At 46.6% G+C, this 15,649-nt stretch overlaps 1 non-coding gene across 1 annotated transcript; it reads right to left on the minus strand.

Annotated features, from left to right (window-relative positions):
• Positions 1 to 7,427: 7,427 nt before the first annotated feature.
• On the minus strand, positions 7,428 to 7,501 carry Trnal-uag (transfer RNA leucine (anticodon UAG)). Its single transcript has one exon. It is a non-coding gene; the product is annotated as a tRNA-Leu (tRNA).
• Between the last annotated feature and the right edge of the window lie 8,148 nt (positions 7,502 to 15,649).

Raw genomic sequence — 15,649 nt, forward strand, 5'->3', positions numbered from 1 at the left:
AGGAAGTGAGAAAACAGAGATTTAAACCCAGACCTGTCCCAACTCGAGTCCGTGCTTCCTCTATCGCACCACAGCCCGTCTCTCTTTACATTATATCCACTGGTCTCATTTACACAGATGAAGAAACCAAGGCTCACAGAGAACCTCTGTCTCCAGTGAATGACACAGCCCATCATTACTGATAGAACCTGGACCAAAATCCAGGTGTCTGCTCCATTCGGGGCCAGCAGGGTCTGTCAGGTAATGTCCCACAGAGAGGTGTGTGGGGGCAGAGCTTCCCCTGACTGTCTGACCACACCACCACCAGGCCAGCAGCCCCTCGGCTCCCTCCAGAGCTACCCATGTGTGGGTCAGCTCCCAGCCAGACCTCAACAGAAGAACGGAGACCGGAGCACACGGGAACGGGATGACCAGGACCTGCAGGCCGCACTGCCTCCTCAGGGGGGCCGGAGTCTGCACAGGAGCCTGGCACCGGGCAAGGAATGAATGGAGCTGGTCTCACCTCCCTCTCCCAGGGGCCTGCCTCCTGCTTTGGGGCACAAAGGTGGTCCTCCATCTGAGCCTTTGGTCTTGTTCAATGCCCTGGGCCACCCGGAACAGGAGGACCTTTGTTACCTTTCTCTTAACGCTCAGCTGGGTGTCCCCCTTCCTCCCAAACAGCCTCAGCTTCATCTCCAGCCTCAGGGTCAGGGTCAGGCTCGGCTGCTGCCCAGTCCAGCCCAGGTCTATCCTGCACACTGCCCAGCCCCAGCGCACCCCACCTCCCCATTTTCCCCTATCCCCCCGCCCTCTTTGGGGTTGAACTGGGCCCCCCTCAAGGTCCATGTGTTGAAGTCCTAACCCCCAGTACCTCAGCAGGGGGTCCTATTTGGAAACGGGTTGTTGTGATGAGGTTGTTAGGGTGGGTGACATCTAGTCAACACCACTGGTGTCCTTGCAAAAGGGGAAAGTCGGACCCAGAGACGGACATTCACAAAGCGAAGATGCTGTGAAGATCCAGGCAGACGGCCGTCTACCAGCCAAGGAGAGGGGCCTGGGGCAGATCCTTCCTCATAGCCCCCTAGGGAACCTCCCCATTGACACCCTGAGCTCAGACTCCCAGCCTCCAAAATGGCTGCACGACACAAATGTGCAGTTTGAGCCACCCAGTCAGGGGTCTTTCAACAGCACCCGCAACAAACTCATTCAAATAAAAATACTTACAGGACTGGGTATGGTCACATACCACTGTAATCCAAACAACTCGGGAGGCTGAGGCAGGAGGATTACAAGTTGGAGGCCAGCCTCAGCAACTTAATGAGACCCTGTCTCAAAAAAGGGTTGGGAATGTAGCTTAGCGGTAAAGCGCCTCTGGGTTCAATTGCTAGTGCCCCTCCCCAACAAAGCAAAAACGAACAGAAAATTTAAAGAGTCCCTGACCTGTGCTGGGAACAAAGCAGTAAAGATAAAGGGAAGGGCTTTCATGGGGCTTAGAAAGCTTGGGAAGACAAATCTCTCCCCTCGGCTCTCCTGGGCTCCTCACTGTCCCTCCTCCTTACAGTCTCTGTCACCCTGCTGGGCTCGCCTCTCCTCTCTGGGGTGCCCGACCCTGCTCTCCTCCTTTCCCTTCTCTCTGCTGGCCTCCCTTTTTCCGCCCACTTCTTTTGTCTTGTCTTTTCACTTACCTTTTTGCTTAGGAAAAGTTCAAGCCTACAGAAAAGTCACAAGAAAAATGCAGTAATTACTCTTTTATCTTTCGTCTAAATTCACCAATTACTGAGATATGACCACTTTTCTGATCTTAGTGCATATACACTTATTATTAGCATTATTTGCAGAACCACTGAAGAGCCGTTCATGACCCATCCCCTTCAAAAGCTTCTGCTGAGTCTCCTAGGAACGAGGAATTCTCATACACAACTACAAGTTATTTATTTATTTGCATATTCATTTATTTAATTTACCTAGATAGTTTATTCTGGTCCTGGGGATTGAATCCATGGGTATTCTATAATCCCAGTCTATTATTATCATTATTATTATTATTATTTTGGTATCAGGGATTGGACCCAGGGACATTTTACCACTAAACTACATTCCCACCTCTTTTTATTTTATTTCTTTTTTTATTTTGAGACAGGGTCTCACCAAATTGTTAGGGCCTCAGTAAGTTGCTGAGGCTGGCCTCAAACTTGTGATCTCCTGCCTCAGCCTCCTGAGTCTCTGGGATTAAAGGTGCGCACCACAGGCAGGCTTATTTTTTATTTTGAGGCAAGGTCTTGCAAAATTGCTGAGGCTGACCTCAAACTTGTGATCCTCCTGCCTCAATCTCCCTGGTGGCTGGGATTACAGGCACACACCTCTGCACCTGGCCTACTGCAATTTTAATAGAATTGAGTAAATCCATGATCTAAAGTACAGTCCATATTTAAATTCATCAGTGTTCCTGTGTGTAGCACTCACTTTTAATTCTTAATCCAAGTGCCAGGCGGGACCACATATTGCACTGAGCCATCCGGGCCTGCAGAAGCCTCTCCCGACCCGAGGCCCCGCCTCTCTGCAGCTGCGCCTCTCCTGCTCCTGGCTCCCTGGCCGTGGTCTGCAGCCCTGCCCTGGCACTCAGCGGTTCCTCGCTCCTCCCAGTACCAACAGCTCCCCGAGGGCCAGGCTCTTGGCTTATCCGTCTCTGTCCCCCGACCCTCACTGGTGCCACCCAGGCACCACAAGAGAGTGGGCAGAGCACCAGCCCAGAGCCAGCCAGACCCGGATCTCAACTGCTGCTCCTCCACCCGAGCCGGGGACATCACTTCCAGTTAGCTGGCCGTTGCTCTGAGCAGACATTACAGCCTCCTTTGCACAGCTACCATGAGCATCTCCGCGGTACCATCCTTTAATGCCTGGCTCACAGCAGGCCTGGGAGGAAGGGAGGAAGATTGTCTATGGTGTCCAGAAGAGCTCAAAACTAGGAGGGCCATCGAGCATCCTCGGTCCTGAGCCCCCACGCTACAAGCTGACCCTCCCACGCTTGGTGGAGATCAAGGAAAGCAGTTTAATGACACCAGAAATCAGGCTGGAGGTGGGACCCTAGGACCCGCCTTCCCCAGACGTTTCACAAACACGATAACCTGACCGTAGTGGATTAGCCTGCCAACACCCCCGCCTCGCCACAAGAAGGAACAACCTGGCACCCATCACCCCTCCAAAATCTCTGCCAGGGCTCTAGGGTCTGAGGCACCCGCCTTCCCACAGTAGGAAGGACCAGCCTTCCCCAGAATGCACTGGTTGATATCAGATTCCTAGGCAACATCTGGATCCAATTTGAGGGCAGAACATGGACAGGCAGGGCTGGCTGCCAGCCAGAACCCCGCAGGAGGGTCAGACCCACCATCCCTCTTCCACAGCGAGAGCTGCTGAGGACGCAGTCTCGGCCCAGCCAGGCCTCTTGTTCCTTTCAAGCATCCTGGGGAAGCCCTGGCCACCGGCCTTGGTCCCCTTCACACTCTCCCTGTCTGCCTCTCAGGGTTTCCAAAACTTTAAAATGACCACTACCGATGGTGGGAAGGTAGAAGACTCTACCTGCCAGAGTTTGGGGCCCCAGGGCAAGGTCTCCCGTAGTGCAAAGGGACACACAGGGACTCATGCCTCTACCACACACGCAGGTGGCCTGGGGCGGGCACACCACTCCACTCTGCGCTGGCCTTCCTGGAGCCCTGCATTCGGAAATTCCAAGCCCTCAGAGCAGCAAGAACATCTAATCCAAATTTCATTGTCCAGGGGAGGGCAGGGTTTCATGAAGCAGGTCCTCAACCCATTGCTCTCCCGTGAATCCCAGCGAATGAATAAATAATACTTACAAGAATAAGAATATTACGTTTACCAGGTGCCTACTTTATTATTTTATATATATATATAATATGTATATATAATATGTATATATATATTTGTTCTAATTAGTTACACATGCCAGTGGAATGCATTTTGACACATCATACATAAATGGAGTTTAACTTCTCATTCGTCTAGTTGTACATGATGTAGAGTTACACAGGTCATGTAGGGTAATAATGTCCAATTCATTCTATATCATTCCTACCCACAAGTCCCTTCCTCTCCCTTCACTCCCCTCTGTCTAGTCCAAATTACCTCTATTCTCCCCCCATCCCCGCCCCCTCCCTGGTCTTATTGTAAATTAGCATCTGCATAGCAGAGAAAACATTTGGTCTTTGGTTTTTGGGGATTGGCTTATTTCACTTGGCATGACAGTCTTCAGTTCCATCCATTCATTCATGAATGAAGAATTTCATTCTTCTTTAAGGTTGAGTAATATTCCACAGTTTCTTTATCCATTCATCTGTTGAAAGGCACCTAGGTTAGTTCCATAGTTTAGCTATTGTGAATTGAGCTGCTATAAACATTGATATGGCTGTGTCACTGTACTATGCTGATTTTAACTCCTTTGGGTACAAACCTAGGAGTTTAATGACTGGGGCAAATGGTGGTTCCATTCCAACTTTTCTTAGGAATCTCCATACTGCTTTCCATAGTGGTTGCACCAATCTGCATTCCTACCAGTAATGTGTGGGTGTCAGGTACCTACTTTAAACAAGAGCCCCGGACAGGTATTTGAAATACAATCATTCTTTAAAGTTGATCTTCACCATAACTGGAGGCTGTGCACATGTTTTACCCAACGTCACCTACTTAGTACATGGTGAAAGTGGGAATCAAGCCTAGATCTACCTGATACCAAGTTATAGGATTTCTTCCAAGATAGATCCTGGTGCCTGAAATTCCACCATTAAGTCTCCCCTAGCTCCGTTACCAAGAACATGAAGGATGCTGGGAAGTTCCTACAGAAGTCAACCCTTAGGGGACACAGGAGGTGAGGACACCTGAGCAAGGAGGTGGAAGTGCGAGAGGGACGGCCTTTCCAGTCGTGGAGATCAGAGCTGGAGGTGCAGGCCTTCCTGGGAAGAGGTCTTTTCATGAGGGGACAGTTCTCTGGCTGTGCTGTGCTGGGACAAGAGGTGACAGCCAGGGAGTGTAACTTCAGTCAGTGAGTGGTGGTGTTCCGGGGACAGCTGGGTGGTTCATTTCATTTCTTTTCTTTTTTTTTTAACATTTTGTTTTAGTTGTAGGTGGACACAATACCTTTATTTAATGTTTATGTGGTGCTGCGGATCGAGCCCAGGGCCCCACGCATACTAGGCAAGTGCTCTACCACTGAGCCCCAGCCCCAGCCCCTGGGTGGTTCATTTCTATCTAGAAATTTTCAAACGTACTTTTGGATCCAGCCTCACTGCATCAACTCCTTGCTGAACTTAGAGCCCTGTGGACACTAAGTCCTCAGGAAATAAGATCCAGCTCTAAAGTGGTATGTAAAAAAGGACCCACTGACAGCCGTCTGGAGGTTACCAGGAACTGTTATGATCCCCACGTTTTTCCTGGTTTTTATTTATTTATTTTTTTTAAGTAGACAGATGTAGAAAAGCCTTTGTCGTCGTATTTCTGACATTCGTCCCCTCTCTTTTGATCTCTGCAACCTTGACTTCCCTGCCCACAGTCGGCCGGGTACTTCAGCGGGGTGGACCTGTGGCCTGGGCGTGGCCTGCCAGGGGAGTGGGTTCCCAGACTTCTGCTGCAAACCACCAGGAAAGAGCAAGAGAGGTCCACAGACCTTATGAGGCTAGCAGGGAGGCTGGTGCTTTCGGTGGTCAACCTGCCACCAGCTCGCGGTTGGGGTGCTTCTTTCCTCCTGCTGGAGGCCGGTGCGAGAAGCGGGATGAAATCCGAGGCTCACGGCCTCGGCACCTGCAGTTCTGCCTTCAACGCAGGAAGCCGCAGTGCCGCCAGGAAGCATTACCGGGTTAACGACCCAAACCAGCCGGAGTCCTCACAACCGGCCCCACTGGGTGTGCGGCTGATGACACAGCACTGAGGCAGGAACCAGGGGTCCAGCGAGAACGGGCAAGAAGAGGTCGCAGGGGGAGGCGCTGGCCTTTTCCCTCTGGGTGGAAACCAAGGGCTCTGGGCGACTTCCAGGTTCTCCTGCCTGTTCTCTGCAAAACTCTCGAGTGTGTCAGAACGTCCCCTTGGATGGGTAGGGGGCCAGTGGGGTCAGGTCAGGTCCGAATGCTTTCAGAAAGTCCAGAGAAAATGTGAAATTGTACTGGAAAGGACATTAAACGAGGTAAGTCCTCTCTGGGCGTGAAGAATTAAAAATGCACAGATTGACTTCCAGGGAGTCGTTGAAAGGGGTTAATGCCAGGGCGGTTTTGCTCTAAGCAAGAAGTAGTTTGTGCAAAATAACAGGACATAAAAAGAACACTTTTTGGACTGGATGAGCACCAAAAGTAGCCACCAGAAGCCGGGTATACTTCTAAACCCATTTGTTTGAGATTCTGTTTATGGACCTGTTGGAAATGCAGGGAGCCCCAAGATGGGGCAGAGGTGGAAGGGGTCACACAAATCAAACTCCCGGTCCTTCCAGGTTCATGCTCGGCCTGCAAACATTCCATTAGGTGCTGAAATCCCTGGGCACCTAACGAAGATTTGTCTGATTTTTTTTTTTTTTTTTTTTTTTAAGTTGCAGTTGCATCTTATAAGAGTTGAGACTGGAATCAGGAAGCATCAGTAGGTTGGGCTGGGGGTGTAGGTCAGTGATAGTCTAGCATGTGCAAAGGCCCTGGGCTTGATCCCCAACACTGATTCAAAAATAAGGGAGAAGAAAAACTACATTTAAAGGATCTGGTAGTTGGACGTCTGGGATTGGAAGCTTTTGCAGGAGAAAGTGACTTCCCCAGGAAGAGATTGCCCAACTGGGAACATGAGCTTCTGTCTTGGGGACTGGTGAGTTCTGACTTTGATGACCAGGCACATTTGTCCCTCTGGTTTGGAATTTGGATCTGGATTGATGTGACAGGTTGTTGCTGCTTAATGGGCTTCCTCCCTGCTCTGGTTGAAAAGCTCTTAAAGGGATTTAGAGGTCGTTTTGAGTCATGATCCTCTTCACTTTTATACTGTGCTGGTCATGTGCCCCGAGAATTATAAATGTGTGATTTTTCGTTTAAAATGTGCTTTTTCATTTTTCCTATTTACCGAGAAGCCGAATTTCCATCTCTGACACCATGTTGGCAAACTCCAGCAGGAAAAGAAGGGGATTTAAACTGGCAGCCTGCCTGGAAAGAAGAGAGGAAAAACTTTTTCTTTACTAGAGTTGCTAGCTTGTCCAAGGCAATGAAGAAAGAAATAGTCTCACATCATTTCTTTTTTCCTTCACATTTTCTTTGAAATTAATAAAATCCTTTAATATTTATTTTGATGCTGGAGATTGAACCTAGGGCCTCCAGCTGAGACACATCCCCAGCAATTTTTATTTTTATTTTTTATTTTGAGACAGTCTCGCTAAGTTACTCAGACCAGCCTTGAATTTTTTTTTTTTTTTTTTTTTGCGGTGCTGGGGATCGAACCCAGGGCCTTATGCTTCTAAGGCATGCACTCTACCAACTGAGCTATCTCCCCAGCCCTAGCCTTAAATTTGAGTGCTCCTGCCTCAGCCTCCTGAGTCACTGGGATTACAGGCGTGGGCCACTGCACTTGGCTACACAAATACATTTTATTTTTCATCCAAGCAATTTTTTTTTGCTTTGCCCAAGTGTTGCTCCTGCCCCTAAGGAGGAATCAGTTTCAACTTTGTGTTCTGGTGGGTAATTTCATGTCTCTGGCGCTCAGTTTATATGGCTGTTTCTATATAGTTGTTGGGGATGTTTTCAAGGTAATTCAAAATAATTCACATGCCATAGAATGCATCTTTTTAAATTGATCTGGGTTTTCTGTATATCCATAAAATGGTATAACTATCACCACCCTCTAATTCTGGAATGTTTTCAAAATCATCCCCAAAGGAAATCTCACATTTCCTGCTGCTGGTCCTCATTCTCCTCCCCAACCTCTCGCAGCTACTAATCAATTCGGTGTTTCTGTGGACTTGCCTATGATAGACCCTGCACATAAATGGAGTCACACAATAAATGATCTGAGGCTGACTTCTTTCACTGACTACAGTGTTTTTAAGGCGCATCCTGCTGTAGTTTGTACCAGTACTTCATTACTTTTAATGGTTCAGTGGAACCCAACAGGTACACACCTCTATGACTTGGGAGGCTGAAGCTGGAGGAACACAAGTTTGAGACCAGTCTCAGCTACTTAGCAAGGACCTAGGCAACTGAGATCCTGTCTCAAAACAAAAGATAAAAAGAGCTGGAACTAGGCACAGTGGTGCACACTGGTAATCCCAGTGGCTCAGGAGGCTGAGACAGGAGGATCACAAGTTCAAAGCCAGCCTCAGCAATTTAGGGAGGACCTAAGCAACTTAGCAAGATTCTGTCTCAAAAAAAAAAACCAAATAAGATGGGGGAGTGGCTCAGTGGTTAAATGCCCTGGAGTTCAATCCCAGGTACCCCCCCAACACACACACACCCCTTTTTATGGTTGAATAATACTCCACCATATGGATATACCACATCTTGTTTACATTTTCATCATTTGGTGGGCGTTTGAGTTGTTCCCATTTTGGGCTATCATGGATAATGCTGCTCTTCATAATAGAAGTGTTTGTGTGAACATATGTTTTCATTTCTTTGGGGTGTGTATAACCGTTTTTTATTTATTTACTTTCTCTCTTCATTACATTTCATAACTTTAGTGGTTGTGATTACTTTTCACTCAAATAACAGAAACATGATTACAGAGGCTTAAACACACAGAGATATTATTGTCACTTAAAAAGTTCAGTTTATTGTTAGTTCAGCTGCAAAAACCTGCCATTAAAGGCCAGGTTCTCTTTCATTCCTCTCTGCCATTCTTAACAGACTATCTTTTGTATTCATGCTTATCTTTCTTTGATTACAAGATGGCTGCTGCAGTTCCACACATCACATCTACATTCTGGAAGGGAAGAAAAAGAGAATGGAAAAGGAATAGGAGCTATGTGTTAACCTTTATCAAGAGAAACTACAAACTTTCTCAGACCTCCTCCTACCTACTCTTCAGCAAACTTCCACTTGAATCTCATTGGCCAGAACTAATTTACATAGCCATATATAGCCACAAGAGAAGCTAGAGAAACCTATAAGAAATAAAATTGATGTGACTGGTTTATATCAATGGTTCTCAACACTGGCTGCATGTTAGAATTTTCTAGGGATATTTTGAAATGTACTGACCTGTATATGGTCTTATCCTAGTCCAGGGGTTCTCAATCGAGGGTAATTGTCTGAGTTATCATAACTGGCTAGGGCTGGGTGCAGTGGCACATGCCTGTAATCCCAGCAGCTCGGGAGGCTGAGGCAGGAGGATCATGAGTTTAAAGCCAGCCTCCACAACTTATCGAGGCCCTAAACAACTCAGTAAGACCCCATCTCTAAATAAAATACAAAAAAAGGGCTGGGGTTGTGACTCAGTGGTTAAGCACCCCTTGGGTTCAATTCCTGGTACCAAAAAATAAGAAATAACTGGGCGGGGTGCTACTGGCATCAAGAGGGTGGAATGCTGCCAATTCCCTACAATGCAAAAAACAGCCCCTCGAGCGAAGAATTATCCTGTCCCAAATGTCCAAGGCTGAGAAATCTTACCCTGGAACAATTAGATTATAACCCCGTTTGGGTTGTTCCAATCCTGAGAATCACTGGTTTATGAATGATCCATTATATGTGGCACCCTGGTGCCCTGAACAAAACTGGGGTTCTGTCACGAGAAGGGGGAGGGCAGGACAGGGGTCAGATAGGGCGTCTTCTAGACATATGCGAACACTTCTTTCCCCTAATTCTGTTAACTGCGCAGTGTCTTTTAGCCCCTCCTTCATGAGATGAGAATAGTAGCCCATTCACTTAAGCTCTGCTTCCTGAGGACTTAATTTGTAATTCGTACCATTTAATTAGTGATTGGAGCTTCAGTAACTTTGACTTTTAGAGTGACAGAGTTAATAGCATTTATTCTTTTGTCCAGTCATCAAAATTATACAACCTGTATGTTGCCTAACCACAGGTTCAAGAAGTTAAAATTTAATAAGCAGGCTTTATATTATGACTCTAAATATTCACTCCAGAGCCAAGAAACGTTTTAAAATTCATCTCCTTTCCTTATGAGCTTTCCGTTTTTCCTGGAGCTTGTAATATCATTTTTTTTTTCCTCTTCTATTCCTTGATTTAGGACATTTTATTTTATTTTGGTACTAGGGATTGACCCTGGAATGTTTAACCACTGAACCACATCCCCAGTCCTTTTTATTTTTTATTTTGAGACAGGGTCTTGCTCAGCTGTTTAGGGCTTCCCTAAATTGCCAAGACTGGCTTTGAACTTGGGATCCTCCTGCCTCAGCCTCCTGAGTCACTGGGATTACAGGTGTGCCACCAAGCCCAGCTTGCGTGGTCCATTTTAAAGGGCTGTTCGTATAGCACCATTTCTATCTGGTACAATAGACTCAGAAAGGAAGAGATCATAACTAAAGTTAAACCAATTTCCTTGGGAACCAGACGTTTTCACAGTCATCCCTTGCTTCCAGTTAGATTAAAAGAATAATGATATGGTTGGGGACGCAGCTCAGTGGTAGAGCTCTTGCCTTGCGTGTGTGAGGCCTGGGTTCCATCCGCAGCACCGTAAAAACTAAAATTAAAAACACTAAGTCCTCCAACGAATGTGAAACTGGGAATACAGAATAGATTGCTAATACTATAATTCTATGTATCTTATGTTTAATACATAAACATTTGGTGAATGTTATGTGTTTAGAAATAGTTTGCATGTGTTTAGAAATAGTCTTACTAGATGCTACTCATTTACATAGGAAAAAAATCTTCCCTAGAATCTCTTGCCAGATACGGTGTGATTTCATGAACTACCCAAGGGTGAAGTAGGGCGGTAACAATGGATCAGCAGGCTGAGTGAGCATGGTAGTGGCAAGGGATGTCTGTCACTCTTGACTGCTCCATAGCCAAAGGATGTCACGTGGAATTACATTCAGACTTGCTGTGCCTGGGAAGCAGGTCCCCCACCATGCAGACACTGGGAGTAGCTGTGGCAGGGACATGTTCTGATTCCAGGCTGCTAAACGGCTGCTCCAATTGCAATTCCACATGTGAATCCCTTCAGTGGTAATTTAGGTAAATTTATGATATGCTCGCTAGAGCTCTACAAAGCACGGTAGATGCAGACCTGGATTCCCAGCAGCTGTATAATTCAGCCAATTTTATAGGCAAATAATATCGCATTCCCACGGGATTTTTTTTTTTTTTTTTTTTTGTAAATAGTGAAGTTGTATTTTCTGTTACTCTAAATTGGCTAATTTTTTTTTTTTTAACTTAGTGGTGCTTTACTACTGAGCCACATCCCCAACCCATTGTATTTTTTATTTTGAGTTGGGGTCTCCTTAAATTTCTTAGAGCCTCGCTAAGTTGCTGAGGTTGACCTTGAACTTGCTATCCTCCTGCCTCAGTCTCTTTAGTCGCTGGGATTACAGGGGTGCATCTGTATAACTGACATCTTGATTGGTTAATTTTCCCTTTGGGGACTATAGAGTAAATATTACCTTGAGTTAATGTCCAAATGTTTCTGGGAAAAAAATGCTTTCCAGGAAAGTTGCATGGGACAGGGAGGGACATACGGAGAATTTAAAACCTACCATCGATGACAACATTCACTATGTGGCACAACCATCATCACCACCTAGTTCCAGAAGGAATGAGTTTCCAAAAGGAAACACCATATGTATTAAGCAGTAACTTCCCTAGTCCTGGGCAGTCATTAATCTGTTTTCTGTCTCCATGAATTGGCCTGTTATGGATTTTTCAGATAAATAGGATCATATGACAAAGGCCCTTTTGTGTTTAGCCTCTTTTGTTCACTTTGCATAATGTTGTCAAGGTTCACCCATTTGTAGCACACAGATCGGCACTTCATTCCTTTTCATGACTGAATACTATTCCATTACACTGATTTACCACAGTTTGTTTGTCCATGCCTCCATTGATGGGCATTCAAGTTTCTCTCACCTTTTGGCTACTGTGAATAGTGCTGCTGTGAACATCCACATACAAATATTGTTTGAACATTCCTTTTCAATTCTGAAACTGGTTTCTGACACCCAAGTAGACCAGACCCTGTAAGCGTCTTCAAGACCAGAGTGGCATTGGGACCTGCTGTTTTGTTCTTTCTCTGCCTATTACTTGTTCTAAAAATAGTGAAGCAACACAAAAAGAGCAAACTGATGGTGAAACTATTAAGGGGGAGAAAAGGTCATCAAGTGCATGCTGTGTGGCAATTATTTTTGAAAACACCTTTAGCCAGGGCTCAGGAATGTGAAAATCACAGAAACGGAGAACAGAAAGGAGGCATGAGTGCAGTTTTAGTTATCAAAATCACAAACTTTCCCAGCATGTTGTGTGCAAGATTTGGATTTCCATATGTATAGTCAAAGGGGATTATTTTTTACACCACAATGGCTTCTCAGTGGCTGCTTGCACACCGGGTTGAAATGTATAGCAATTACAAAAGTGATGATTGCCCAGGGAGCAGTCCTGCCAATGGCTGCACTGTGGTGGGCAGATTGTGGGAGGGATGGACCAAATGAGCCAGAGTGGAAACTTGACCTGTTCAGTCATAGTGTTACCTAGGGTATGTGCACCTACTAGTTGGGAAACCCACAAAGTTTCCACCGTCCTATGAGTCCCAGCCCCACGTGATTCCCCCACCCTGGGGAATCCAGGCAATTCAAGAACTCTGAGAAAGGGGCAATCCTGGTTGCCCACACACAAGGAAACGCCTCCCGTTTGGTTGGTTTATACAAAAGAGCAGGTAGGACCCAGGCCCATGGTTGGAGATCAGCAGCATCTCAGCCCTGCAGGAATAGATACCACTGTCCTCCTGTTGAAAGGCTGGGAATGTGGAGGCTGACTTCCTCCATTCCCTACCCTCAGATCACCAGCAACAGGTGGTCCTGCAGGGACTGCCTCCTTCGTAATCTGAAACTAGCTGCGTGATCTCGGGCACATGACTGAACAGATCTCAGCTTCAGTTTCCTCAACTGTAAAGCAGTGTTAATCAAAGGGTACTACCTTTGGGGTTAATGAGACAACTGAGTTAGTACATATCAAGCACTTAGCAGGGTCAGGTGTAGCATCAGTCAAAACAAGTAATACAAATAATAGTCGTCATTGTTATTCTGCTGACAACGTGGTGAGGACACAGTCCGGTATTAACTCTCTGGGCATCTGAGCCTCCCTGAAGGGCCTACAAGGGGAAGGCGGGGAGAAGTTACGTGTCCCCAGATCCCCATGTGTCATGCGCTGCTACCAAGAGAAGCCAGACTCCGAATCTCGGCTGCTGGCTATCTGCCCATGGCCCGTCCTGAAAAGCCACTGAGGTTCACTTGGGGTAAGTGTTCCAGCCACCAAGTGCTTTGTGACAGTCATCATTCTGCAGGCGAGTTTAAATATGTAAACGTTTCTCTTAGGCAATCATTCATGGGTGCACTGACCAGGAGCCATGTATGAGTCACGATGTGGGCCAGCCACCCAATCTTTTGTCATTTAACCTATTTAGGCCTCAACTACCTCATCTATGAAAGGAAGACAATAATAATAGAAAGTCCTTGTGAGTTTTTCCTGAGTTACTATCACAAAGCACTTAGTACCATGCAGTGCACAGACTGGGCATTAGGTCCTGTTTGTGGGGAGGCTATTGAGAAGCAAGGTTTGGGGAGATCAGGAGTTTCTTTTGTTGTGTGTTAACTCTGAGATGTCTATGAAACATCCAAAAGAAGATTATCGATCAGGAGTTAAGATATACAAGTCTGGAGGTCAAGGGACAGGTTGGCATATGGTTGGTATCTATTTATTTTTAATTTTATTTTATTTTTTGTACTAGGGATTGAACCCAGGGGTGCTTTAACCACTGAGCCACATCCCTCGCTCTTTTTTATATTTTATTTTGAGACGAGGTCTTGCTAAGTTGCTTAGAGCTTCACTAAATTGCTGAGGCTTGCAATCCTCCTGTTTCGGCCTTGTAAGCCACTGGGATTATAGGCGTGTGCCACTGTGCCTGGTATATGGTTGGTATTTAAATCGTGAAGCTGCTTGAGATCACTAAGGGAGTGGAGGTGGGGAGGAGAACCATCCTAACGACTGAGCTTGGGGCACCCCAAAGTTTAGGAATTGGGGATCTGAGGAGGAATAAGCAAAGAGGAATAAGAAGTAGAGGAGACCCTGGGGAGAGCGATACCCTGGGAGTCTGGGGAAGAAAGAGGGAGGGCCCACTGACAAATGCTCCTGGTGACCAAGTGAGACAAGGGCAGAGAAGTGGCCATTGAATGTGGCCTCAGGAAGCTCACATTGACATTGGAACAGTTCTGGCGGGCTGGGGGGGCGGGGCAGGCGCTCTATTGGAGCATGTTTAAGAGAGAATGGGAGGACATGAGCTGGAGACTGTGGCATAGGCCTCTTTTCTGAAGATGCTCTGTAAAGGAGGAAAAGGGAATGAGGGGAGGAAGCGGATCTCAGGTCAAGGGAGTTTTCTTGTTCATTTATTTTTACTTCTGTAAGTGGGGCTTCATTTCGCCCCATATTCAGTGATATTTATTTATTGATTTATTCTTGGTCCTGGGGATTGAAGCTAGGGATGCTTTACCTCTGAGCTATACCCCCAGCCCTTTCAATTTTTTTTCTTTTAATTTTGAGACAGGGTCTCGTTAAGTTGCTCAAGCCCTCGTTTATTTGCAAACCTTGAACTTTCGATCTTCCTGCCTCAGCCTCCCAGGTTGCTGGGATTACTGGAGGATAAGCCACCATGCCTGGCAATAGGCACACATATTTGAAGTCCTCCTGTATGGAACATGCGAACAGGGTTGTTTTTTTATCATAGGAGGGCATAGAATTTTCAAAGAAAATATCACTGTTCTAGGTCAGACTGTTCCATGAAGTTGAAAACTATTTCTACAATATTGAGCCAAGTAGGGAAGTCAGCTCAAGGACCTGATGACATAGGCTAGAAAATGTACTTGAAGATGTGTCCGGAGATGGCCCGACATGTACCAGGGTATGTCATAGCTAAAGAGAAGAAATCTGTTGACCGACATTGAAAAGCTCTCCAATGAAGGACAGGAAAGGGCTCTAGTGAAGCTCCTGGACTGTCCGTGAAATGAAATAAAACAGAGCAGTGTCCCGGGGGGCCCCTGGAAGGGCAGCAGACAGGACAGGAGTGCACCTCCCCAGCAAGCTTCAGACCTCTGCTGACCACCCTCCAAAAGGAACGAGGCTTCCCTGACCGGGTGGGGGTCTTGTGGGTTAAGACAAGCGACTAGTTTTTGTGAAACAACTTGTGCGAGGAAGAAGGATGTTTTTCAAGGATTTGGGGTTTCTGTGGGAATCAGGGAGCAGGCCAGCCGGAGGGCAAAACGCCCACCGGTAACCACGGATGAGGCGTCAAGAAGGAAAATCTGTTCCCTCAGCATTTTTGAAGAAGCTGAATCTATAAAAATTTCCAAGTCCTAAGGAGGTGGAACCCAGCTGGAGGGAGTGGGACCCTCAGTCTCTGTCCCTGGGCAGGATGGGCTGAGCGCCTTTCCTCCTCCACCACGTTCTTGTGCCATGATGTTCTGCCTGTCCTCAGCCCCAGGGCC

The sequence above is a fragment of the Sciurus carolinensis genome, chromosome 16, assembly GCF_902686445.1.
Source record: "Sciurus carolinensis chromosome 16, mSciCar1.2, whole genome shotgun sequence".
Classification (NCBI taxonomy): domain Eukaryota; kingdom Metazoa; phylum Chordata; class Mammalia; order Rodentia; family Sciuridae; genus Sciurus; species Sciurus carolinensis.